This window comes from Sus scrofa, chromosome 14 (genome assembly GCF_054392235.1).
Source record: "Sus scrofa isolate SSC_HxYL_T2T_F1_AM1 chromosome 14, Sscrofa_HxYL_maternal_Yorkshire_Landrace_v2.0, whole genome shotgun sequence".
NCBI classification, from domain to species: Eukaryota; Metazoa; Chordata; class Mammalia; order Artiodactyla; family Suidae; genus Sus; species Sus scrofa.
Window position 1 is genome coordinate 107,777,078 of NC_139396.1, and position 24,750 is coordinate 107,801,827.

The 24,750-nt window shown below is 40.5% G+C and overlaps 1 protein-coding gene across 13 annotated transcripts in view; it reads left to right on the top strand.

The window, feature by feature from the left end:
- Positions 1–1,218: 1,218 nt before the first annotated feature.
- The window catches only part of CCSER2 (coiled-coil serine rich protein 2), a 138,653-nt gene continuing 115,121 nt past the window's right edge, over positions 1,219–24,750 (top strand). For all 13 annotated transcript variants that reach the window (XR_014827413.1, XR_014827410.1, XR_014827411.1 and 10 more), the window contains exon 1: positions 1,219–1,425. The gene's annotated coding sequence lies outside the window, so the exon portion shown is untranslated. The remainder of the gene's footprint in view (positions 1,426–24,750) is intronic.

Consider the following 24,750-nt stretch of genomic DNA (forward strand, 5'->3'; position numbering starts at 1 on the left):
CCTAGTCAGATTCTAGGAACTCCTGGTGTTTGCCTTTTTAATGACCTGACTTCATCCAAAGATTAAATTGTAGAGTTTAGAGCTAATCCTTCCCAACTTTTTTTTTTTTTTGCTTTTTAGGGCTTCACTGCAGGCATATGGAGGTTCCAAGGCTAGGGTTCCAATTAGAGCTGTAGCTGCCAGCCTACACCACAGCTCACAGCGACACCAGATCCGAGCCCCCGTCTGAGACCTACACCACAGTTCACACAGCAACGCTGGATCCTTAACCCACTGAGCGAGGAGGCCAGGGATCGAACCCACAACCTCATGGTTCCTAGTTGGATTTGTTTCTGCTGCACCACGACGGAAACTCCCACCTTAAGCACTATTTACTGCAGTGGAGCTGTTGGTAAGTATGGCACAGGAGGATTTCAGATAACATCTAGTCTACTGCCGGATTTAGGCAGCTCCCTGGCTTTTACCTCCAGTGACTGGAACTTGGAGGCCTTCAGGGGCAGGGCACTCAACAGGCCCAGCCCTGAAAAACAGAGAGGAAGAGAAGGCCTCTTGCTGTAGGTGAAGGAAATCACAAAGGGAAGGAGGTCCTGGTTCTTGACAAAAGAAACCCAGGTTGATGATGTCATGAAGTTCTTTTCCATTTTCAGCTACAGTGAGCCCCTTCCTTCCCTTCAATCTCAGCAGGATCCGGTGTTTTGGTGTGGTAGGCAGGGTGTGTGGCTCAGGCATGCCCCAGAGCGAGCATATGATAGAGAACAGGGATGCGCTGGTAAACACAAAATGTTGGAGGTGTCCACTTTATCAGAAGGTGGGAGGGGAGACTATGTCTGTGTCAAAGCTTAGACTACTAACTTTTCGGGGTCAGGAGGTTTAGTTGACAGGTTTGACTTCAGTTAAGCGGCAAATGTTGGTCCAGGAGGCCGGCTGAAGGTGGTTCAGCCACCAATCTGGAGTCACATATGGATCCCAGCAAAGGCCTGAGTCAGGGGGCATAGAGGCAAGGTCAGAGGAGGTGGGCGGGTCCCCAAGTGGGGGCGGAGCCTGGGAAAGGCTGGTGAGAAGGCAGGGGCGGTGCCAGAGGTGGGCTGAGGCCGGATCCGGGCGGCGGGGGCGAGCTCGAAGGCGGGGCCTAGCCACATGAGGCTCGCGCCTGCGCAGGCCGTCCCAGGGGGGCGGGGCTGCGCGCGCGCGTTGCGCGGGCCCGGGAGGGCGGAGTCCATGCAGGCGCCGGCCGAGGGAGGGGGCGCGGTGGCTCTGGAGTCCTGCGCTCCCTCAGGCCGTGGACGTGATGCTGGCTGCTGCGGGTCAGGCGGTGGGGCTGGCGGGGATGTGATGGGCGGCCCCTCGCCTCACCTGCCGTCCTTGGGCCTGTAGGTCGCTGGGCGACCCGCAGCCGGGCAGAGGAGGCAGTGCGACCTCCGCACGGTGAGAGCCGGGGTCGGAGCGGGAGCCGGGGCCGGAGTCGGGGCGGGGCGAGCGACCGCGGCTGCTCCGGGCGGGGGGCGCGGTTTGGTGCCCAGGCCCGGGCGTCTAGGATAAGGCAGTGGCGTTCTCTGGTCTCCTGCTCTCCGGAGCTACCCCCTGAGCCCCCGTCAGCTGCCTGAGGCCGAGAGGGCGCGGAGCCCGGAGGCCGGACTTCCCTCGCCTCTGGGACTGTGACAGGCGCATAGGGGGCCTTGGGCCGCTGGGTTTGCGGCCCTTCTCTCAGGAGAAATCAGGGCGCGGCTGAGGTACCCAGTGATTTCAGAACCAGGATGCTTGTGAGGTTGATAGAGGGGAAGTACTTGGGTTCCCAGAATGACTTTTTTTAATTGCTGGGCCCAAACAAAGACACACCCTGAAACATCCTGAGAGAAAACTTTGGTGGACCACACCGTTGCCATAGGTTCAGATGCTGCTTCTCTCTCCTTTTTAGGCATCTGCTGTTTTTATACATACATACAGACAGACAGACATATGTATTTTTTAATGCACCTACTTTTTTTTGTCAGGCGAAAAGGGAATGACTCTTTGAGGGTTTGATGGCTAAGCGTGAATTTGAATTTCAATAATTGCAAATTCATCTTTGTAGGCTACCCAGCCAATTAGGCTTGCTGTTCCTACACTAGGCCCGAACAGTGTGGAAATTACTGATGCAGGGACTCTTAGCAGTCTCAGATTAGAATGTGTATGTTTCATTTCTGTTGGTGAGATAAATGGAGCTCAGACTTTTCAGAATAACCCTTTGGGAAGTCATTCTTTTTCTTTTTTCCTGAGCATTAAAATATTAATGGAACCTATTAATTTTGCCATTTTTCGCCCCCATTCTTAAGCATCATCTTTTAGGCTAGTTTAAAGAGAGTTGGGTGGTGGTACTTCTTCTTTAACCAAAGGGAATTTAAGATACCTTTTGCAAAAGATGTTCACAAAAGTCATAACTGTAATCAATATATGTATTATAAGGATTTAAACATTCTTAAATGTTTTGCTTGTAGTCAGTCTTAGACATTTTCACTGTTTGCCTCTTTTATTACTTAATGTCTTTAGTATTTTTGGCTTGTTTTCTTTGGTGTTCTCAACAGTACTGATGTCAAATAATCTTTAGATAAACACACACTTTCTTGAACCATTTAGATGTGATGTATACTGTTTTTCTTTAGTGTTGTATTAATATGCCATAGTCAGAAACCACCAGAAGCCATCCTGAACAGCAGGAGCTCTCCATTTAAAAAAACACAACAAAACAATTTATCCTACCTTTCCACATTCAGACCTACATTTTCTGTTTGTTGTCCTGACTCATCTTCTTTGGTTGGTGGAGAAAGAGGACTTTGATTCCATGTTTAAAAGGCCGTCAGTGACTCTTCATAATTTGTATTTGATAAAAGTCAGAGTACTTCATGATTTCTGGTAATTGCTTGTGTTGCTGATTTCATCTTCTACCATTTTGCCTGCCCTCTCCATACAAAGACTACTTAGAGTTTTCTGAAGATGATAACCTTCTTTTGTGGTTTTACACTGTTGTCTCTATTGAGAATTCTTCTCTATCTAGTAAACAACTTGCCCTTCAATACTAACCAAAATATAACCTCTGAATCTTGTCCAAACAGCTTACCCCTGCCTTGTCTCCACTGATCCATTAGTACATTGTTCATTCTGCAGTTAGTATTTGTCAGTTGGTAGTTAATGATTTGTTAATATGTCTATCTCCACCAGACTTTTGGGCTTCTGAAGGGAAGGGACCTTTACAGCTCTAACACGTGCTGTGGTATGGCACAGGGGCTCACAAACTATTTACTTAATGAATTTTTGAGGAATGCCCCTAATGTTGAATATAGTTTTAACATAAGCAAAATATATTTACTACCTCTTTCCATGTTAGAAAACTTAGAAAAGAGGAATGCATAAGTTATTTCAAAATTTCCAAGAATAAAGTCAGAATTGTTGTTGCTGGTTAGAAATGAAACCCAACTTAGGACAGAAATAACCATATGTTTTATGACATAAGGATAAAAAGGATAAGGCCACCAGTAGGGATTGCTGCTTCTTTAATCTTAGAACCTGATTTTGAGACAAAGAAATTTGCCCAAGGTCATGCAGGTAGAAAGGGACAGAGGTGGGATCCAATCCAGGTGTTTTTGACCGTATGTGCCCTTGCCCCCAGTTTCCTAATTCTAAGTCTTGTTTTATAATTACGGTGGGGAGGTTGAGGGATTTGGTCATTTATTGGTCAAGGAGGTCTAGTAATAGAATATTGAACTTGAAAGCATTAATAGATTATTTAGTTTAACTTTTAAAATTTTACGCATTAAACAACTAAAGCCCAAAAGGGCAAGTAACTTGCTTGAGGTTATTTAGAGTCAACCTCATCCCACATCTCCTGACGTCATGCTTGTGTATTTTTCATTATTCTATGGTACTTTGGGGGAAAATGAGGAATTTAACCATTTTTCAGTGGGAGAACAAATGAGCTTCCACTGTCACCCTCTGGGACTGCTTAGCTGCCTGCCACTCCTGGGATCTTAGAGCACTTAGGGCTAAGAAACATGATTCATTTGGGAATATAGGAGAAACCCAACCTTCTCTATTCCATTTGTCTGGAGAGTTTTTGATCTCTGTGCAGGACAGAGTGCCCCATAATTTCTGCTCACCATATGGAGACCCAATGTACAGTTAAATTTTGATGGTAAAATGAGATTTAATAAAATAAGGTTACAGCTGGCCAGTAGCATGGCTCAAATTACATATATGGCTAGTTTGTACAAGAGAAAAGCCTGTCTGATTATTCCTATGTGATAGATTTTTTTGGAAAGAAAAATTGTGATTTTTATGCTTTTGAATAGTTAGTTTTAAAATGTGAGCTTTCTGTGGTAGGCCTGATCAGTCCCAACAGGTTTATTTCTCATATATACATGATTTTGTACTGTAATCAAAACATAAATGTTTAATATTTGCATTAATATTTAATATTCTTATGCTAATGGTTTTTGTGCATTTAAATTATACAGTGATACAGTGAATTGATTTACTTATTTTTAATAATTGGACATCTAAGCTGTTTTCCATTTTTCACGAGAGGCAGTTAATGTGTAGATGTCCTTTGTTTCGCTTCTTTCCTTTAGGGTAAAGTCCTGGGAGGGGGATTATAGGGTTTTTTGTCACTTTTGGAAAATATTGCCAGGTGTATTTCTGAAAGGTAGTATTGATTTACACTGCTTCTGTCAGTTTAGTTGATCAGTTTATCTTTTATCTTTACAGGCTTTTGTTTTTAATTTTTTTTTTTTTTCCTAATGGGTATAAGAATACCTGCTATCTAAGATCTTAATTCAAATAGAAAAGGACATGTAGTATTTTTCTAATTTTATTTTCTTCTTTGTATTAATTGTCCTTTACCTATAAATTTACTGGATTTTTCTTACCAATTTTCAGTAGTACCTGACATAAATATATCATTCTCTGGAAATAAGTTTGTAATCTGTTTTATTTTTGTTATATTGTTGTAGACTTTGCAATTTTAAAATTATTAAAATTGCTGACTTAAAATTTTATTATTTCATCTTTTGATTGTGAAGTCTGTGAACAAATGTCACTCCACCATCTGGTGCATGTTTTTTTTTCTTAAGTTTTTAGAGTTCGTTTTGTGATATGTATATATCTTCAACAAATGACACATGCAGTTGAAATTGTATTTAATTTATGTGGATTTTATAGAGAATGACATGCTTTTAAATATCTAAGTTTTCATTGGTAAACTGCTGCCTTTTTTCTTCTTGAACTTGAATAGGAAACAAAAAACGAAACTAATCTTTTTTTTTTTTTTATAAATAGGTACTTGTTTTTTAATAAATGTAGTAAATTTAGGCGAACCAAAAATTTCATGAAAGCAGTATTTTGGTTGATTGAAGTTTTTACTGGTTCAGAGTTAAATAGAAGATCATTTCTGATTTAACTCCTACTGTTAATCATTCTGAAATATACGAAAATAAAACCTTGGTTATGTGCTTCCTTTGGGGAGTAAGACATTCTAGATGGACGAGACAACCCTGGGGTAATAGTTAACATTGATTGGAGTGCTGGGTGTTTTGTGGGTACTTGGATGGAATTTCTTACTTATAAGGGCCCTAAGAAGTAGGTTCTTTTCATCTTTTTGCCAATGAGAGAGGTAAAGTGACCTGCCAAAGGTTAACATAGCTAGTAAGCTTTGGAACTAGAATTCAGACTGTCTGCTTGCTTTTAAAGGGCTTTGTTTGAAAAGTATGTTATCTTATTTTGTCTGCTAAGTATTTGAACTTATCTCCTAGATACTGGAAAAATATTAGACGTTTCAAAGCGAGGGGATGATATAGTATGTTATATCTTTTAGGGAGATGGCTAGTGTGGCAATGTAGAAATATATCAAATTGTGTTTTCTGATGTAAGTGGCTGAAGTAGGTCTAATGAGGAACAAAGCCTGAATTGCAAGTTGGAAGGGGAAATCAGTGGGTTTTATGGAAAGATAACAGGGCTCAGTAACTGATATGAGAGTGGGAAGCTGGAGTGTTGATTGGACTTATTGACAGATAATCAATAATGGGGTAATGACAGATGAATATGTGCTCACAGCACTTTGTTATATTTCTTTCATAGCATTGGTTGTGATTTATTGTACCTGAGCTAGTGACATATCTACCTCCCCCACTGGATTATGTGCTTGTGAAGGACAGGGACTGAGTAGAAGGCATGTGCTCACACAGGAAGATGGCAAGAGACTGAACCTGAGGTAGGAAACACCAAATCACCAAAGTCACAGAGTGGCTGGAGGAAGAGGAGCTCTAGAGAGTGACAGCTCTCAGGAGGAAGGGGGAGAGCCATCAGTGGAGGATTAAAGGAGGGGTGTTAAGGAGAGGTAGTATTAGCTCAAAAGTAAACATAGAATGTCCCCTCAGGTGACAGTTTTGATTGGTGCCCTAATGTGATTTGCCCATGGCCAGTGGCTGTATAGAGTTAAATTGACTTTACTTTGTTATTGACTTCTTTTCCCCCAATACCTTTCTCAAAGTATCCTGTGGCCTCTTTAGCTTCTAACAGCTGCTTGCTGCAAGCTCTGATACTGGGGAAACTCAGCCTATAGAGAGCAACCAATCAGAACACTCCTTTCTTTTTAAGTGAATTGACCAATCAAGAATATGATAGGTGTAATCTCTGAGTTTTCAGTTCTTCTCTGCCAAGTTGATTGCTTTTGAATGCCCCCAAGAGTTACATCTCTGACTTGAAGACTTCTAATTGGTTATTTTGATATTTGGAGCCATTGGGAAGCCAGAGGATTCTTAAAGGCTGCATCCATGAAAGCTGAAGTGTGATTTCACCTTTTCCATATTGAGCCATAAGTTAGTTTGAAATATGTGGATCATCTTTGAGGATTGTTGATCTAAAATATATCCCACAGAGTTCCCTGGTGGCTTAGCAGGTTAAGATCTGGCATTGTCACTGCTGTGGCTCAGGTCACTGCACTGCTATGGCATGGGTTCAGTCCCTGACCTGGGAACTTCCTGGGAGTGGCCAAAAAGAAAAAAAAAAACGCCCTGGGACTATCATTCCAAATAACTAAGAATCTCTGTTCTCTATATAGTTCTGTAGTTTTCTAAGATATGGGGACTTGTTTTAAATTTTCTTGGTCACTCCCTAACTTCATATGTCTGTTTTTCAAAGAGTCACTTGGAAAATGAATTTGTGCTTGATTTCTTCTGTTACCATTTGCTTCAGAGCATCTTTGTCCTTCATATTCTGCCTTTTCCTTCCTAGTATTCATCTGCCCAGTTTCTGTACTTTGGTAAGTAGAATGAAAGTGAAGCTGGGGCGGGGGGAGGAAAAACATGGATAATTATACCTCTCTTCCTCTCCCTTTTCATGGTTGTTAGCACTCTTGTCTCCCCATCACTGCTCCCAGCTGTACCTTGTGGCATGGTCTCCTACCTCATCTCTTTAACTCTATGCAGTACAGCTCTTTAGCTGAGGAGTGCTGGATATCTTAGAATTTTGGTCCTTCTGTGATCTCTTTTTTGGTGTCATAATGAAGAGCCCAGGTGACATATTTTAACAGAGGCATTCTATTCCATAGAAAATCTACCTCTCTTTAAAATGTAAAAAATAAATCCAGATCCTGTTTATTTGAATCCTCTCTCTCTTCCTCCCTCTCTCTCTTACGCACACTCACACACATACACACTCCTCCCCCATACCAAGATCCCGCAATCTTTGATGACTGATACCCTAGTGAATGCACTGAGACAATAAAGATAGGCAGACACCAGAAAGTACTTTAAATTGTTGTTGTCATCGTATTAATGATATTTGGTTGCAGCCTGAGTGCTTTGGGGAAATTTGAGAGCTTTCTCTGACCATTATGTCTTGGCAGCGAGGGCTAGGGTTGGGAGTTACAGTTTTCTCAGAAGACCCTAGTTTAGAAAAGCAGGGACTACTGTTCATAACAGCTATTTAAGTGTGTAGAATGGGTCTGGTGATATTTTGGTCTGACTTGGTAGGCCAGCTTACAGGAAACATATCCAGGTACTGTTTCTTTTCACAGAATAGGGAGGCAGGGATGGCCATTTCTTCTTTCTTTTATTTTTAATTTTTTTCCTTGATGTATTTCCTTTACTTTACAAATAGTCTGGACTTATCAACCCTTATTTATTGTTGACACTAGCTAGAGTTGTAGTCTTGGCCATTGTTGTGGCCGCTTTGCAGTTGACATTTTTTCAGGATATGAGGATTTCTGCAGTGTAAATTTCCTCAACCCAGGCTTTGAGACCAGATTTTGAGTCTGGATTTTCCTCATTTGTGCCATCTATCCATTCAACAAATATCCACTGGGCACTTGCTAGTAATTATGTAGTGAAGGAAACACATTCTCTAACCTTGTGGAACTTATATTCTAATAACAAATTATAGAAAATAAGAAAGTATATATGTAAAAATGTCAGCTGCTACAGTGCTGTGGAACAAAGAGCAGAATAAGGTGGAAAGAACTTGTCAGGGGGATGCTGCTGTTTTACATAAGGTAGCTAGAGAACACTGCAGTGATGAGTGGTGTTTGAGCAGAGATGTGGAAGAAATGAGATTGTGATGGGCACAGTTAGTACTGATTAAGGTACTCTAGAGAGTGAGCGTGAATGGAGAAGTCCAAAGACTTTGCCCATGGTACTAACAGAGACAGAGGGACTGGGAAAGGGAGAGTTAGAACTAGCAAAGGAGAGTAAAAAGCACCCTCCGGAGAAAAATTAAGATCAGGTGGTATCCCTGAACCCAAGGGAAATGTTTCATTAAGAAGGAGGAAGTGAGTGATCAGTTGTGTCAGCTGTTATTCAGCTGCTATTAGATCAAGGACTAACTTGTGACTTAGATTTAACAGTATGAAAATCATTGGTGATCCTAAGTTGTTCATGGTGGACTAGTGGAGATGAAAACTTGATTGGAGAGGGTTTAAGAGAGAACTTTAGGAGAGGAATTGGAAATAGCCCGTTCTTTCAAGGACTTTGCTCTAAACTGAAACCAAGAAAAACAAGGTGATAGCTTGAGGGGATGTGGAGTCAAGGATTTTTTTTTCTTTTTTTTTTTTTTTTAGGGCCGCACCGTGGCATGTGGAGGTTCCCAGGCTCAGGGTCCAGTCAGAGCTGTGGCCGCCAGCCTACATCACAGCCACAGCAACTTGCGATCTGAGCTGCTTCTGCGATCTGCACCACAGCTCATGGCAACAACGCCAGATCCTTAACCCATTGAGCAAGGCCAGGGATCGAATCCCACAACCTCATGGTCCTAGTCGGATTTGTTAACCACTGAGCCACTACGGGAACTCCCAGTCAAGGGAATTTGACAAAAAAAATTACAAAAGCCATTTCTTTGAAAAATAAATGAAATTAATTTTATCCTGATTTGTGACCCCAAGGTCTGTCTATCATTATCATATATATGTTCTTATGTACTGAGTTCTCTTTCTTTCTTTCTTTCTTTTTTTTTTTTTTGGTGGTCTTTTTAGGGCCACACTTGTGGCACATGGAGGTTTCCAGGCTAGGGGTCAGTTGGAGCTGTAGTTGCTGGCCTGTGCCACAGCCACAGCAACTTGGGATCCGAGCCATGTCTGTGACCTACACCAGAGCTCATGGCAATGTCAGATCCTTAAACCACTGAGCAAGGCCGGGGATTGAACCTGCAACCTCTTGGTTCCTAGTAGGATTCGTTTCCGCTGTGCCACAATGGGAACTCCTGAAATTTGTTAAATGGTCTTTGCTGTTGTTGTTAGCCTTTTTATCTGTTAACTTTCCACTGATTGTCATTCTCAGCAGTTTTGCAGTTTTAGCCGTGTGGTAAGTTCTGAATTTTGATATGATGATCTCTGCTTGCTGTGATAGTCTGATCATAAAGTATTTGTATAAATGAAGTAATTTTTTAAAAAATTTATTATTATTTAAAAAATTTTTATGGCTGCACCTGCAGCATATGGAAGTTCCTGGGTCGGGGATGGAACCCATGTTGGATTCTTAACCCACTGTGCAACAGTGGCAACTCCTAAATGAAATACTTTCAAGGGGAAAACTTAATGGCTACTCTTTTTCCCTTTCTTCTTTTCTACTGTCTCTGACTGTACTTTTGCTGTAATTGCTTCTGATGATTGAGTTGTTATCCAAGATGAGTTTGAAACTCATGTTGAAAGCTCATATTACAGTTACAGCACTTTATGTGCCATTTTCTGTTGTTCATTTATGTTTGAGTAAGTAGTTGTCAGTACTTAGTGCTGGAGCATTATTGCAGTTGCTTCTTTATTGTCTTCATTGGTTTTCCTCCAGATTTTTTTTCCCATAGCCACTGATCCATGCTACTGACTTTTGGATTTTTGAAACAGGTTCTGTTTTTGTTTTAAAATCATTTGTGGCTCCTTGTTGTTTATGGAAGTTAGTTCATCCTAGTTTGCTTTGTTTCCATCTCCTGCCTGTACTTGCACTCTGCTTTAGGGGGTTTGAAGTGCTTCTTAGGGAATTCTAACAGACATCGGAGATTTCTGACCACAGGACTGCAGGATAAAGGTCAAATTCCTTACTAGTGTGCAGAAGGTCCTCCATGAGCTGTGGCCCTCATCTTCTGTCATGGTTCCACGAAGATGAGAAACTCTGATGTCTCATGCTTTTGTACATACTGTTCTGTTTGTTTTTCCAGAATATCATTAGCTATCTTGTTAAATTACTTCAACCTTCCCCCACCCCCCAGGGCTGTACCTGTGGTATAAGGAAGTTCCCAGGCTAGGGGTCAAATAGGAGCTACAGCTGCCAGCCTGAGCCATAGCCACAGCAATTCGGGATCCTAGCTGCATCCTGCACCACAGCTCATGGCAACGCTGGATCCCCGACCCACTGAGCAAGGTCAGGGATCGAACCTGAACCCTCATGGATACTAGTTGGATTTGTTTCCACTGCACCACAACGGGAACTCCTTGATTGACGTATTTTATATCCACTTAATTTGTACAGAATATGTAAATCTTAAAGGTAGAATATTTTGTTAAATGTTTGTTCTTATGAGCAAATAAGATTTGTTGATTATTTCATTATGTATCTCAAATTTCTGTTTTTGTCTGAATGTCTGAATGTAGTCAATCCTTGAACAACACACGTTTGAACTTCGTGGGTACGCTTATACATGGATTTTTTCCAATAGTAAATACTATAGTACTATATTATTGTGGTTAGTTAAATCTGAGTATACACAGGGACTCAGTACGGGGAGGTAGATTTTTGGCTCTGCAGAAGGTCGCTCTTCCTAACCCCCTTGTTGTTTTTTTCTTACTGTGGTTTCATTTTTTTCTGTTTGATGTTTTTTTTTGCCTGTTGCCCTTAGACATCCCCCCTCCAAATATATTTTAAACTCATTCCCTAAACTGGATCTTAACTTTTTCATTAGTGTTTTCTATATCACCATCTTATAAGTCACTTAGGTTCCTTGGCAGTAATTTTCAGTCTGTTTCACTTCTATGTCTCATTATTACTGAATTGTTTTATAATTCAACAGAATTTTTTTGGCCTCTTCTTAATGTGCCTGTTTTGTTAGTATTAGTGATTAGCGACTGAATAAAGGTCCCCATCCACAGGTGATTATGATGCAAAATGGTGAGTGTAAATAAATATAGAAATGATGGAATATCCAGGGAACCCGGGGATTAGAGAATCCCTTAGTTCTTACTTTGTCTACTGCCAACCTCTTTCAGGCCTTCATTACTATGTTTTGATAATATTAAGACTACATTATAGGAGTTACTGTTGTGGTGCAATGGAAACGAATCAAACTAGTAACCACGAGATTGCAGGTTCGATCCCTGGCCTTGATCAGTGGGTTAAGCATCCAGCATTGCTGTGAGGTGTGGTGCAGGCCAGTAGCTGTAGCTCCAGCTGGACCCCTAGCCTGGAAACCTCCATATGCTGAGGGTGCAACCCTAAAAAAAAGAACAAAAAAATGTCTACTTTATAGCTTATAACTCTCTGGTTATTCTAGTTCATCATGGATGCTATCACCAGAATAGTTGTCTCAAAAAGAAAAAAAGTTACGTGTTTTTCTTTTCCTCACAGAATAAAGTCTAAAATAGAATAAAATTTGGAATGCAAAGCCTTTGGCCCAGACTTCCTTTCTTGTCTTCTGCTATATGAACCTTCTGTTCCAGCAAAACCCTTCTGCATTCCGTACCAAATGCCCTTTGCCCTCTGCCTTTTTTGTTTCCCCCTCCCAACAGTGTTTTTACTCTTGCCGCCTCTTCTTATTGAAATTATATCTATCCTTGGACATAGTTCCTAACAGTTAAATCCTGTGTGAACCATTTAGATAATCATGCCCATATCCTTGACACCCTCTTTTTCTTTGCCTTCCATGATATCATTCTCTCCTGCTTCTCTTTCTTACCTCTTCTTTCTCAGCTGTCATTACTAATTCCTGTCTCTTAATGTTCTTGTTTTCCGAGGTTTCAGCCTGACCTCTTTTGTTCCTCATTGTTATGCTTTCTTGAATATGTGTTATTTTTTGTTGTCTCATATCTGTTTCATTTATTCAGTCTGCTTTCTCTCTTGAGCATTTCAGTCTCTATGTTTGCTATTTAGAATGCCCACCTGATTTTCAACAGAAAACCTGAGACTTAAAACATCAAAAATTAGTACATGGTCTTCTCCAGACTCACATAGTCACTTCATTTCATGCCTTGGTCAATGATGCTGCCAGTCATTCAGTTATACAAATTATAAACCTGAGAATCATCTTGACTTGTGTTCTTCTATCCTTCATTTTCCTTTGGCTGTCAAGTTCTGCTGATGGAGCTCTTCCTTCTCCATTCCCTTTACTGTTTCCTTGGGTCAGGCTCTAATATTCCGTGTAGACCATTGTAAAAGCCCCTTTGAAAGTAAGTCTTCTCCTTGGTCCTATATTTTATAGGAAATGCATGTTGGTTGTATCCATTAGGAATGCCACCTGAAATAGTGCTTGAACCACAGAATTTGTGTATCCATTGAAGGTCAATTTCCTAAATATGTCTATTAGGGGACATTGTTAGGAAATAATTTATGCTTTTTATAAGAAATTTGTTTAAGGGTTAAGAATATGACTTGTAAGAATTAGTTGGGGAAAGCAGTAAAAGATACATGGATAAGTGCCAGAAATGATCTTTTAGAACATTTTCTCAATGAGCTAGAAAAGACATTAAAAGTTTGAAATTAGGAGTTCCTGTAGTGGTGCAGCAGAAACGAATCTGACCAGAAACCATGAGGTTGCAGGCTTGATCCCTGGCCTCATTTAGTGGGTTAAGGAGCCGGCGTTGCCATGAGCTGTGGTGTAGGTTGCAGACACGTCTTGGATCTGGCGTTGCTGTGGCTCTGGCGTAGGCTGGCAGCAACAGCTCTGACTAGACCCCGAGCCTGGGAACCGCACCCTAAAAAGACAAAAAGACAAAAAAAAAAAAAAAAAAAAAGTTTGAAAGTAACGCTTGGTACTTAGTATCCAAATGCCAGTTAAAGAGCAGCTAAGTATAGGAGTATCTTGAGACTATGGATAGATAAAAAAGGGGGCTTTAGTGTGGGGAATTGTAAGCTAATATATTTGAGTAGTACTTTGAAAAGATGCTGTTTAACTGTCAGTTAATACCAGGAGAGACTCCTGATATCATTGTCGGATGTTTCTGGAAGATGCTGGCCTAATATACTGATGCTGCAGATGTGATAACATAATCATTGTACCTCTCCATCTTCTAACATGTTTCATAAGCACAAGTCATTTAGTATTGAATCATCATTTTCTGAACCCAGATATAGTCAGAGAAGAGCTCTTTAGTTTCTTGAATTTTTTCTTGGTTTGTAACAGATTTTAAATAGAACTTGTTTTGCTTGTAACATTTAAAGAAGTCCAAATTTGCAGAAGAAAACACTTTAAAACTTGAGTCCTTTATATTCTGGATGATGTAGCACATATTTCAAAATAATTGAATTTTACATGTTGGGAGTTTTACAAAAGTTTTAAGTGTATTTTTATTGGGTTTTGCTATTGCTTCATTGTCGTTCTTTATTTACTTTCTGATAAATTTAGGGTTTATGAGTCTGGCACTAGATTTTCACTTGGAAACTACCTTGGAAAATTGATTTAAGCATTGTCTTTTTGTTTTTGCTTTTTAGGGCTGTATCTGAGGCATATGGAAGTTCCCAGGCTAGGGGTTGAATCAGAGCTGCAGCTGCTGGCCTACGCTACAGCCACGGCAATGCAGGATCTGAGCCGAGTCTGCAACCTACACCACAGTTCACAGCAGTACCAGATCCTTAACCCACTAGCTAGGCCAGGGTTCAAACCTGTATCCTCATGGATACTAGTTGGGTTTGTTACTGTTGAGCCACGATGAGAACTCTGAGCATTCTTTATCATAGCATTTTAAAATTTAGAGTTGGGTATGTGCACCATTTTGCCTTGTATTCTGCCTAGGGAGCTCCCTTGTGGTGGAGGTAAGAACAAAAGGAGGTAAGAAAGAAAGGAAAAAAGTCTTCAGAGGGAGTTCCCAAAGTGGACCATGTTGGCTGAGTGGGCTTTTTTTTTTTTTTTTTTTTTTTGTCCTTTTTAGGGCCACACCCACGGCATGTGGAGTTCCCAGGCCAGGGGTCAAATCAGAGCTGTAGCCGCCGGCCTACACCACAGCCACAGCAACGCCACGTCTGAGCCGCATCGGTGATCTGCACCACAGCTCATGGCATTGCTGGATCCTTAACCCACTGAGCTAGGCCAGGGATCGAACCTACAACCTCATGGTCCCTATTCAGATTCATTTCCTCTGCACCATGACGGGAACTCCCTGAATGGGCTTTTTTTTTTTTTTTTTTTTGACAGGCCTTTTTTGTTTTTAATTTAAAAATTGTATACAATTTTAAAGGTTACCTTCCATTTATAATTATTAGAAAATATTGTCTATATTCCCCATGTTGTACAGTATATTCTTTTTTTTTTTTTTTTTTTGTCTTTTTGCCTTTTCTTGGGCCGCTCCCATGGCATATGGAGGTTCCCAGGTTAGGGGTCCATTTGGAGCCGTAGCCGCCGGCCTACGCCAGAGCCACAGCAATGCGGGATCCGAGCCGCGTCTGCAACCTACACCACAGCTCATGGCAACACTGGATCCTTAACCCACTGAGTGAGGCCAGGGATCGAACCCGCAACTTCATGGTTCCTAGTTGGATTCGTTAACCACTGAGCCATGATGGGAACTCCTGTACAGTATATTCTTGAGCCTATTTTATATCCAATGGCTTATACCTTCCATTCCCCCAACTTATATGGTCCCTCCCCCACTGGTAACCACTAGTTTGTTCTTTATATCTGTGGGTCTATATCTTTTTTGTTGTATTTACCAGTTTGTTATATTTTTCATATTCCATATGTTATATCATACAGTTTTATATCTTTGATTTATTTTGCTTAGTATAATGCCTTTTGAGTCCATGTATGTTCCTGCAAATGGCAAGATTTCATTCTTTTTTATGCATTTTGAGCCAAGGGAGTAATGTGGCACCAAGACTGATAAGGAGTTCTGAAAGATTATAGCATGGTCACAGATCCTTGGGTGGTTTGGTGTAAGTGGAAGGCAGAGTTTGCTGGGTAGTGGTGGGAGAGAGCTGCTGCAGAGGAATAAAAGCCATATTTTGAAGGCTTTTGTAATCTTAACTGCATTTGCTTACTGTCCCTCTCTCTATGGACAGAATATGTGATTTCTCTTAAGTTTCAGTTTGTTTAAATCTGCAAAATAAGAGTAATGAAAACATCTACATTGCAGGACTGTTATGTGATTTAAATGAGGTAATGCAGGTAGGTACCTGGCACACTAATTCTCGATAGCTGTCACCTGGTGTTCTGTTTTAAGGTGTTTGTTCTTTCATGGGTTACTGAAGGATTTTAAATTTAAGAGTGATGTGATCAGATTTACAATTTTAAAATATCAGCTCTGGGGGAAACTAGGGATGGATTGAAGGGAAAAAAACTAAAGATAGGGAGTTAAGGAAATTTATGCTAGAATACTGGCTAGAGGTGGTGAGATTCTAGATTAAGGAATAAGCAGAATTCTCTTGTGGCATAGCAGGTTAAAGATCCAGTTTTGTCCCTGCAGCATCTTGGGTTGCTGCTATGGCGTGGGTTTGACCCCCGGCCTGGGAGCTTTCACACACTGCAAGCATACCCCCCCCCACCAAGAAAAGGGAATAAGGTAGTGTTGGAGAAGATGAGATGGGGTTGAGAATTATTGTGAATTGACATGTGCACTGTATTCCTTGGGTTGGAGAGATCTTAAAGGGAACTAGGAGAATCCACAGCATGTATACATGTAGACAGAGTACCACTTTGAGTAGGAAACATTGTATTCTCTTACTCATAATAAGAGAGGGCAGAAGAGGGTAATGACTGAGCTGAGCTGCCTGCTGTCCCCTAGATGGGGTTGGAGCATTTGGGCAACTCTAGGGGAGTCCGGAGCGTTAACTTTGGGCAGCACACAAGGTCATGTGCCAAGTGACAGGAAGCTCTCATGAGTGGAAGAGATAAATGACATAGCCCACAGGTAGACCTCAGCAGTACCAGGCATGAAATAGAGGAAGAGCTATTCTGACCTAAGGGGTTGGAAGGACAAGCTGGCAGTGTTATATTTGGATTTGAATCTCTCGGTTTTGGTTTTTCTAAGTACAAAAAGAGGATCAAGCCCTACTAGGGACTCATGTAAGTTTTGTTAATATTATGGGCTCAGAAGTATCCTTTATTTATTTATTTTATTTTTATTTTTTGCTTTTTTTTAGGGCCACATCCGCGGCATATGGAGGTTCCCGGGCTAGGAGTCCGGTTGAAGCTACAGGTGCCAGACTACACCACAGCCATAGCAGTGCGGGGTCCCAGTCGTGTCTGCGACCTACACCACAGCTCATGGCAATGCCAGATCCTTAACGCACTGAAACTGCATGGTTCCTAGATCGAACCTAGTCGAATTCATTTCCGCTGTGCCATGATGGGAACTCCGGAAGTATCCTTTAAGTATTTGGTATTTTAACATTTTGATAGTGGGACATTTTGAGTATTACCATATAGTCATTTTGGGTAAACACGTATTTCTACACTATAGTTCTATTTTTGAGGTATTTTATATGTATTCTCATTTAATCATATTTTTGGCAAATTTAATTATAGCATTTGAAAAACTGCCTTTCAGAGTAAAATTGTTACTTTTTAACTTGTTTCCTAAGTTGAGTATTTTTATCTGACATAATTTAACTTAAAAGTTCTTTCGCAATAGAGAACGAAGTTCCTTCTAGAATATTGTATTTTTTTTGTCACCGAAGTGTTCCTTGCCTTGTTTGACTAGTTGGCTAGTATAGGTTAAATATAAACGTACTTTGATTTTAAGGTGTGGTTGATACTCAGGCCTCAGCCTTTAACTCTTCATCAATCATATTTTGTGAAAGTATTAATTATTTGTATTATTGAAGTAAACTAAATTTTGACTTTGTGCATAGTGTTATTAGCATTTTCAGTTGTTTATCAGCAAACTCTAGATGTTTTGTTTCCTTTGCTATTGTATTAGAATAAGACTTTTTCTACATATTGTTATGTACAAGGTAAAAAAAGAAAACAAACAAAACCTTTAACCAGAACTGTAGTCATAACCTACTTAGATTTTTTAAGCAACTTCTATTTCTTCACTCATTAGTTTTAATTGAGTGTTTTTTCTACACCTTTAGGAATTAGAAAAAAAAACAAAAACAAATATGGTATGGTCGTTTTTTTCATGAAGCTTCCAGTCTAGTAGAGAAAGTAGACATGATTTTAAAGATAAAATAGTTGGGGAGTTCCTGTTGTGGCTCAGTGGTTAACGAATCTGACTAGGAACCATGAGGTTGCGAGTTTGATCCCTGGCCTCGCTCAGTGGGTTAAGGATCCGGTGTTGCCATGAGCTGTGGTGTAGGTCGCAGACGTGGCTTGGATCCAGCATTGATGTGGCCCTGGTGTAGGCTGGTGGCTATAGCTCTGATTAGACCCCTAGCCTGGGAACCTCCACATGCCATGGGAGTGGCCCAAGAAAAGACAAAAAAAAAAAAAAAAAAAAAAGATAGTTTGATAATTGCTATGCCCGGAGAGGTTATGGGAGTGTTTAGGAAGAGCACTTAATCCAGGTAGATATCACGGTACTATGCTAATTCCACCATGAGATTTATTGCTATATATTACATGAGAAGAGAAAATGTAAAACTGAAGCACTGTCATCCAGCAGCCTGATATACATCAGAGCATAGGACAAAGAACATTCCAAAGAGCAGAAATATAGATATTGTACTTCATGGGAGATTGCAGATTGCAAGAAGCCATTTGCAAGAAGCCTGTTATTACAGTCTTCACCTCTTATCATGCCATCTCTCTCTCTCTTTTTTTTTTTTGGCTGTGCCTGCGGCCTGTGGAAGTTCCTGGCCCAGGGATTGAAGTCAAGCCACAGCAGTGATAACACTGAATCCATAGCTATTATGCCACCAGGGAACTCCATGCCATCTCTTTATAGAGCTATTGTATATGCTTCTTGTCTCCCTGATGGGAACACTACGCTGGATAATGAAAAGACAAGATTGGTTGCGGCGGGGGGAATACATATGAGATGGGTTGAAAAGAATTGTAATTCTTTAGCATGAATAAGAGAAATCTTAGACTCACTGCTTAAATTTTTTTTAATTTGAAAATTACTTCATACTCAGAGAAGTCGCAAGTGTAAGAATAGTATAAAGAGGATTTTCTGGAATTCCCGTCGTGGCACAGTGGTTAACGAATCCAACTAGGAACCATGAGGTTGCGGGTTCGATCCCTAGCCTTGCTCAGTGGGTTAAAGATCTGGCGTTGCCGTGAGCTGCAGTGTAGGTCGCAGACGTGTCTTGGATCTGGCGTTGCTGTGGCTGTGGTGTAGGCCGGTGGCTGCAGCTCCGATTGGACCCCTAGCCTGGGAACCTCCACATGCCATGGGAGTGGCCCTAGAAAAGGCAAAAAGACCAAAAAAAAAAAAAAGAAAAAGAGGATTTCCTGTCATGGTGCAGCAGAAACAAATTCGAATTCGACTAGGAATCAAGAGGTTGTTAAGAATAGTATAAAATCCCATCATGACACAACGGAAGTGAATCCCACTAGGAACCAAGAGGTTGTGGGTTTGATCCCTGGCCTCGCTCAGTGGGTTAAGGATTTGGCATTGCCATGACCTGTGGTGTAGGTCACAGACGCAGCTTGGATCCTGTGTGGCTATGGCTGTGGTGTAGGCTGGCATCTGTAGCTCTTATTGGACCCCAGCCTGGGAACCTCCATATGCCATGGGTGCTGCCCTAAAAAACAAAACAAAAGAAAGGAGTAGTATAAAGAGGAATTCCTGTTGTGGTTCAGCAGGTAAAGAACCCTATAGGATGTGGGTTCGAGCCTTAGCCTCACTTAGTGGGTTGAGGATCTGGCATTGCCGCAAGCTGCAGGGTAGGTCACAGATGAGGCTTAGATCCCGTGGCTGTGGTGTAGGCTGGCAGCTGTAACTCTGATTCGACCCCTAGCCTGGGAACTTCCATATGCTGCAGGTGTGGCCATTAAAAAAAAAAAAAATAGACTAGTACAGAGTCTTTAATCCAGATTTACTTATTGTTAGTATTTTATGCCATTTACTTACCATGCTTTCACATGTCTACATATACATGTACGTGTGTACATATATGTTTACGTATATATGTTCTTGTATATGCCCACACATGCCAAGCATTTGCATACATCATGATACTTTACCCCTGAATACTGTGTCATGCACTTCCTAAGAATAGGGTTTTAAAAATATTAATACAACCACTGTATAAATTACTTCACTAAATTTAATGTTGATACAATAATTTTTTTTTTTCCTTTTTGGCTGCTCTGCAGCATGTGGACTTCTAGGGCCAGGGATCAGATCTGAGTTGGATTTGCAACCTGTCCTGCAGTTGTGGCAACGCTGGATCCTTTAACCCACTGGGCTGAGCTGGGGATTGAACCTGCATCTCTGCAGTACTGGGAGATGCTGGGAGACATCCCATCACTGCAGAGATGCCACTGGTCCCACGATAGGAACTCTGTTACGATAATTTAATCTAGTATTCCAGTTTTTAAAAATTGATTTGAGTCTCCTTTGTAGCCTTAACCCCCTTCCACAAACTGCCATTTAGAGAGCAGAGAATGAATTATGAGAGATTTTTGGTAGAAATTTTCTATTAAGGGTCTAATGAAAATCACAGAGACTTAAAAGTTGGATTCCTCTTTTATTCCACATTTCTCTTTCCTCCAGTCTTTATATCTCAGAGAATGGCAGCATCATTAGAACAACCATTAGTTATTCAGGACAGAAACCTGAAAATCATCCTTGATTTCTCTCTTTCTCTTTTTCCTCATCCTTTGCATTTAGCCAAGTGCTCCAGCTCTTAACTGTTTCTTTCATCTTGAACTCTTTTGTTTATTATTTATTTATTTGCTTTTTAGGGCTACACCTGCAGCATATAGAGTTTCCCGGGCTAGGGGTCCAGTCAGAGCTACAGCTGCCAACCTACATACTCCACAGCCACAGCCACATCAGATCCAAGCTGCATCTGTGACCCCTACACCACAGCTCACGGCATCACCAGATCCTTAACCCACTGAACGTGGCCAGGGATCAAACCCCCAACCTCATGGTTCCTAGTCGGATTCATTTCTGCTGCACCACGATGGGAACTCCAGGAAGATGTTTTTAAATAAGAAAAGAGGAGTTCCCATCTGGGTCAGTGGTTTATGAACCTGACTAGTATCCATGAGTACGGAGGTTCAATCCCTGGCCCGGCTCAACAGGTTAAGGATCTGGTGTTGCCAGGTGAGCTGTGGGGGTAGGTCGCAGATGTGGCTGGGATCTGGAGTTGCAGTGGTTGTAGCCTAGGTTGGCAGCTATAGCTTCTATTCACCCCCTAGCCTGGGAACCTCCATATGCTGTGGGTGTGGCCCCAGAAAGACCAAAAAAAAAAAAAAAAAGAGTAAGAAAGGAGAAAATGTATTGCTTATAATGTCATTGCAGCTACAGTTAAGTGAGACTTTAGTAGTCTACATTACCTCTTCTGACTTGGATATTGCATTTTAGTGTGATCTAGGATTGCCTGTTTTGTGGGCTTATCACACATTAACGTATTTGAACTTGTCAATTGAAATTGCTAAAGTTAAACTAAAGCACAGAATTTATTTTCTTGAGATTTAAAAGCATTTTACTTTTTCTATGGTGACATTCCAAATGAGATAGACTGAATGACTGGTCAGGGTGTTCTTTCCTAAGTTATTTCTTGAAGGTACCAAAATCTTGGACTTATTTAAATGTTTTCTACCAATACTGTAGTTCCTAATATCCTGACATAGGCTACTACTTTAATATTATTTTTAATCAAAACTAATAATTAAGTGGTAATTATAACAAGTTTAGAAAGTTTTTTCTGAGAAAAAGCTTACTTTTATACCATAGCTAGCATATTTAAAAACAAACTTAAAAATAAATTCATACTTTTGTTTTTAACAGAGAAATATCTTTAGAATTGAATTATTATAATCTTCAAACTTAAATATATTCAACACTTAGATTTTCTTCTCATAAAAGCATTATTTTATATTTTCAACCCAAAATAATAGTAACACCATTGGATATTAGTTAAATCCAGGAAATAAAATTGATTGAAATTATTCTTTTTAATTGATATGAGATAAAATCAGGGTTTATTAGATATGCATTAAAAAGATAGGTAGACATTTAAGAAGAATGATGGGCTTGAGAGAGGGATTTCTACCTTACCGTTCTTTTATTTTATTGAAATGTAGTTGATTTATAATGTGTTCATCTGCTATGCAGCATGATGATTCAGCTATACATGTCGATATACAGTCTTTTTCATATTTCATTTCCATTATGGTTTATCACAGGATATTGAATATAGTTCCCTGTGCTATACAGTAGGGTCTTGTTATTTATCCATTCTGTGTATAATAGTTTGCATCTGCTAACCATAAACTCCCAATCCATTCATTCCCTACCTTGGCAACCGCAAGTCTGTTCTCTCTCTCTGAGTCTGTTTCCATTTTGTAGATGAATTTATTTGTGCCATATTTTAAATTCTACATTTAAGTCATAGCTCATGGTATTTGTCTTTCTCTTTCTAATTTACTTCACTAAGTATGCTAATCTCTAGGTCATCCATGTTTCTGCAAATGGCATTTCATTCTTTTTTATGGCCAAGCAGTATTCCATTATGGGTACATACCGCATCTTCTTTATCTGTTCATTTGTTGATGGATATTTAAGTTGTTTCCATATCTTGGCTATTTTTGAATTATGGTTTTGTCTGGATATATGCGCAGGAGTAGGATTGCCGGATCAAATGGAAACTCTGTTTTTAGTTTTTTAAGGTACCTCCATTCTGTTTTCCATAGAGGCTGTACCAATTCTTTTTTTTTTTTTTTCGTCTTTTTGCTATTTCTTTGGGCCAGTTCCGTGGCATATGGAGGTTCCCAGGCCAGGGGTCGAATCGGAGCTGTAGCCGCTGGCCTACGCCAGAGCCACAGCAACATGGGATCTGAGCTGCATCTGCGACCTACACCACAGCTCACGGCAACGCCAGATCGTTAACCCACTGAGCAGGGGCAGGGACCAAACCTGCAACCTCATGGTTCCTAGTCGGATTTGTTAACCACTGCGCCACGACGGGAACTCCCCAATTCTCACTAGTAGTGTAGGAGGGTTCCCTTTTTTCCATACCCTCTCTAGCATTTATTATTTTTGTAGATTTTTTAATGATGGCCATTCTAGCCTGTGTTTGTTAGCACCCCACTATAGTTTTGATTTGCATTTCTCTGTCTTATTGTTCTTTGTATCTAGTAATTTGTTATAAATGGTTGTTGAGGGAATTCTGAAAGAATTTGTGGGCACAGTCTATGTTAGAAAAGCTGGCTCTGTGGTCAGCAGACTCTGAATGGCAAGTCTCTTAACTTCTTGGATTGAATTTCCTGTATGATTGGTAATTTCCTAATTCTAAAATTCTTATTTATTAAATTTAAGGTACACTGTATGGCAGTGACATTTTTAAGGGCATAGAGGTTGTTAATAGCAATTTTATTTGTTGTATCTAATTTTACTTAGAATATTTTTCATGGTAAGTATTTTTCACTGGTTTATCTAATTTTCAAAGCTTATCTATCTTTAGGCACACTTTATTATTTATAGTGGAGTGAAAATAAACAAAAGGATTTTTTTCTCTGACATAGTAACTGGACAAGAGTTTGAAAAGGCAGAAGGGGAGATGAATAAATACTTTGTTTTTAAGTTTGTGTATAAGACTGTACTACCCATTATGGTAGGCTCTAGCTTTATGTAGTTTTTAAATTTAAATGAGTTAAAGGAAAATAAATTTAAAATAAATATTCAGTTCCTTAGTCTAGTTACATTCTAAGGCTCAAGAGCTGCTTGTGGCTAGTGGCTACTGTATTGGACAGGACAGATATAGAACATTTCCATTTTTACAGAAGGTTCTGTGGGTAGTGCTAGAATAAGAGATTGTAGGGGATGGGATTATTCATGACAGTGAAAGCAGACAAAATGGTGACTCTTGTGCACACATTCCTTTTCAGGCTAAAGAGGCCAAATCTTAAAGAGGGGTGCAGGAGAGGAGGTGTGTGAATATGGCCTGAAGACATATGGTTCTTTTTTTTTTCGTCTTTTTTTAGGGCCACTCCTGCAGCATATGGAGGTTCCCAGGCTAGGGGTCTAATTGGAGCTGTAGCCACCCCCCTACGCCAGAGCCACAGCAATGCGGGATCCAAGCCACGTCTGCAGCCTGCACCACAGCTCTTGGCAACACTGGATCCTTAACCCACAAGCAAGGCCAGGGATTGAACCTGCAACCTCATAGTTGCTAGTCAGATTCGTTAACCACTGAGCCACAACGGGAACTCCCATATGGTTCTTTATAATGGCATCAGGCGACAGTGTCTACTCAGGTCAGCTGGTTATGGGAGAAGCACTGGGGACAAGGGAAAAATGAGGGGAGCAGTCCCCTGGCTGAGGGGCAGCTGGTGTGCAAAGTTCTCTGTATATGCAGAAGTTCGTTGGTTGGGTCTTTACGTTTTAGGAGTATCTACACTAAAGAAGTTTCTTAGACATTGCAGTAAAATGTTTTATCCTTTTATATTTTACAACTTAGAATGTTCAGAATATTTTACATGCTGCATACACATACATACAACAGAAACTGAAGTGTCATGAAATTGTCTTCACTATGTGTGATGCCTTCTGATACTTTTTGTTGTCGTTGTTTTATTAATGACTGATTCTGTTAATGTACTGTGGCTGCCTAATTCTTTTTTTTATGATTTTTATTTTTCCATTATGGTTGGTTTACAGTGTTCTTTCAGTTTCTACTGTACAGCAAAGTGACCCAGCCATACACACACACACACACACACACACACACATTCTTTATTTCACATTATCCTCCATTGTGTTCTATCATAGGTAACTAGACACAGTTCCCTGTGCTATACAGCAGGATTTCATTGCTTATCCACAACAAGTGCAATAGTTTGCATCTGTTAACTCCAGATCCCCAGTCCATCCTATTCCTTCCCCCAGTATTTTTTATTTTGTTCTGTTCTTGTTGTATATTTACAAGGATATCAAATCATTATTAAGTAGGAAAAAAAAAAGTGCTTTAGGATATT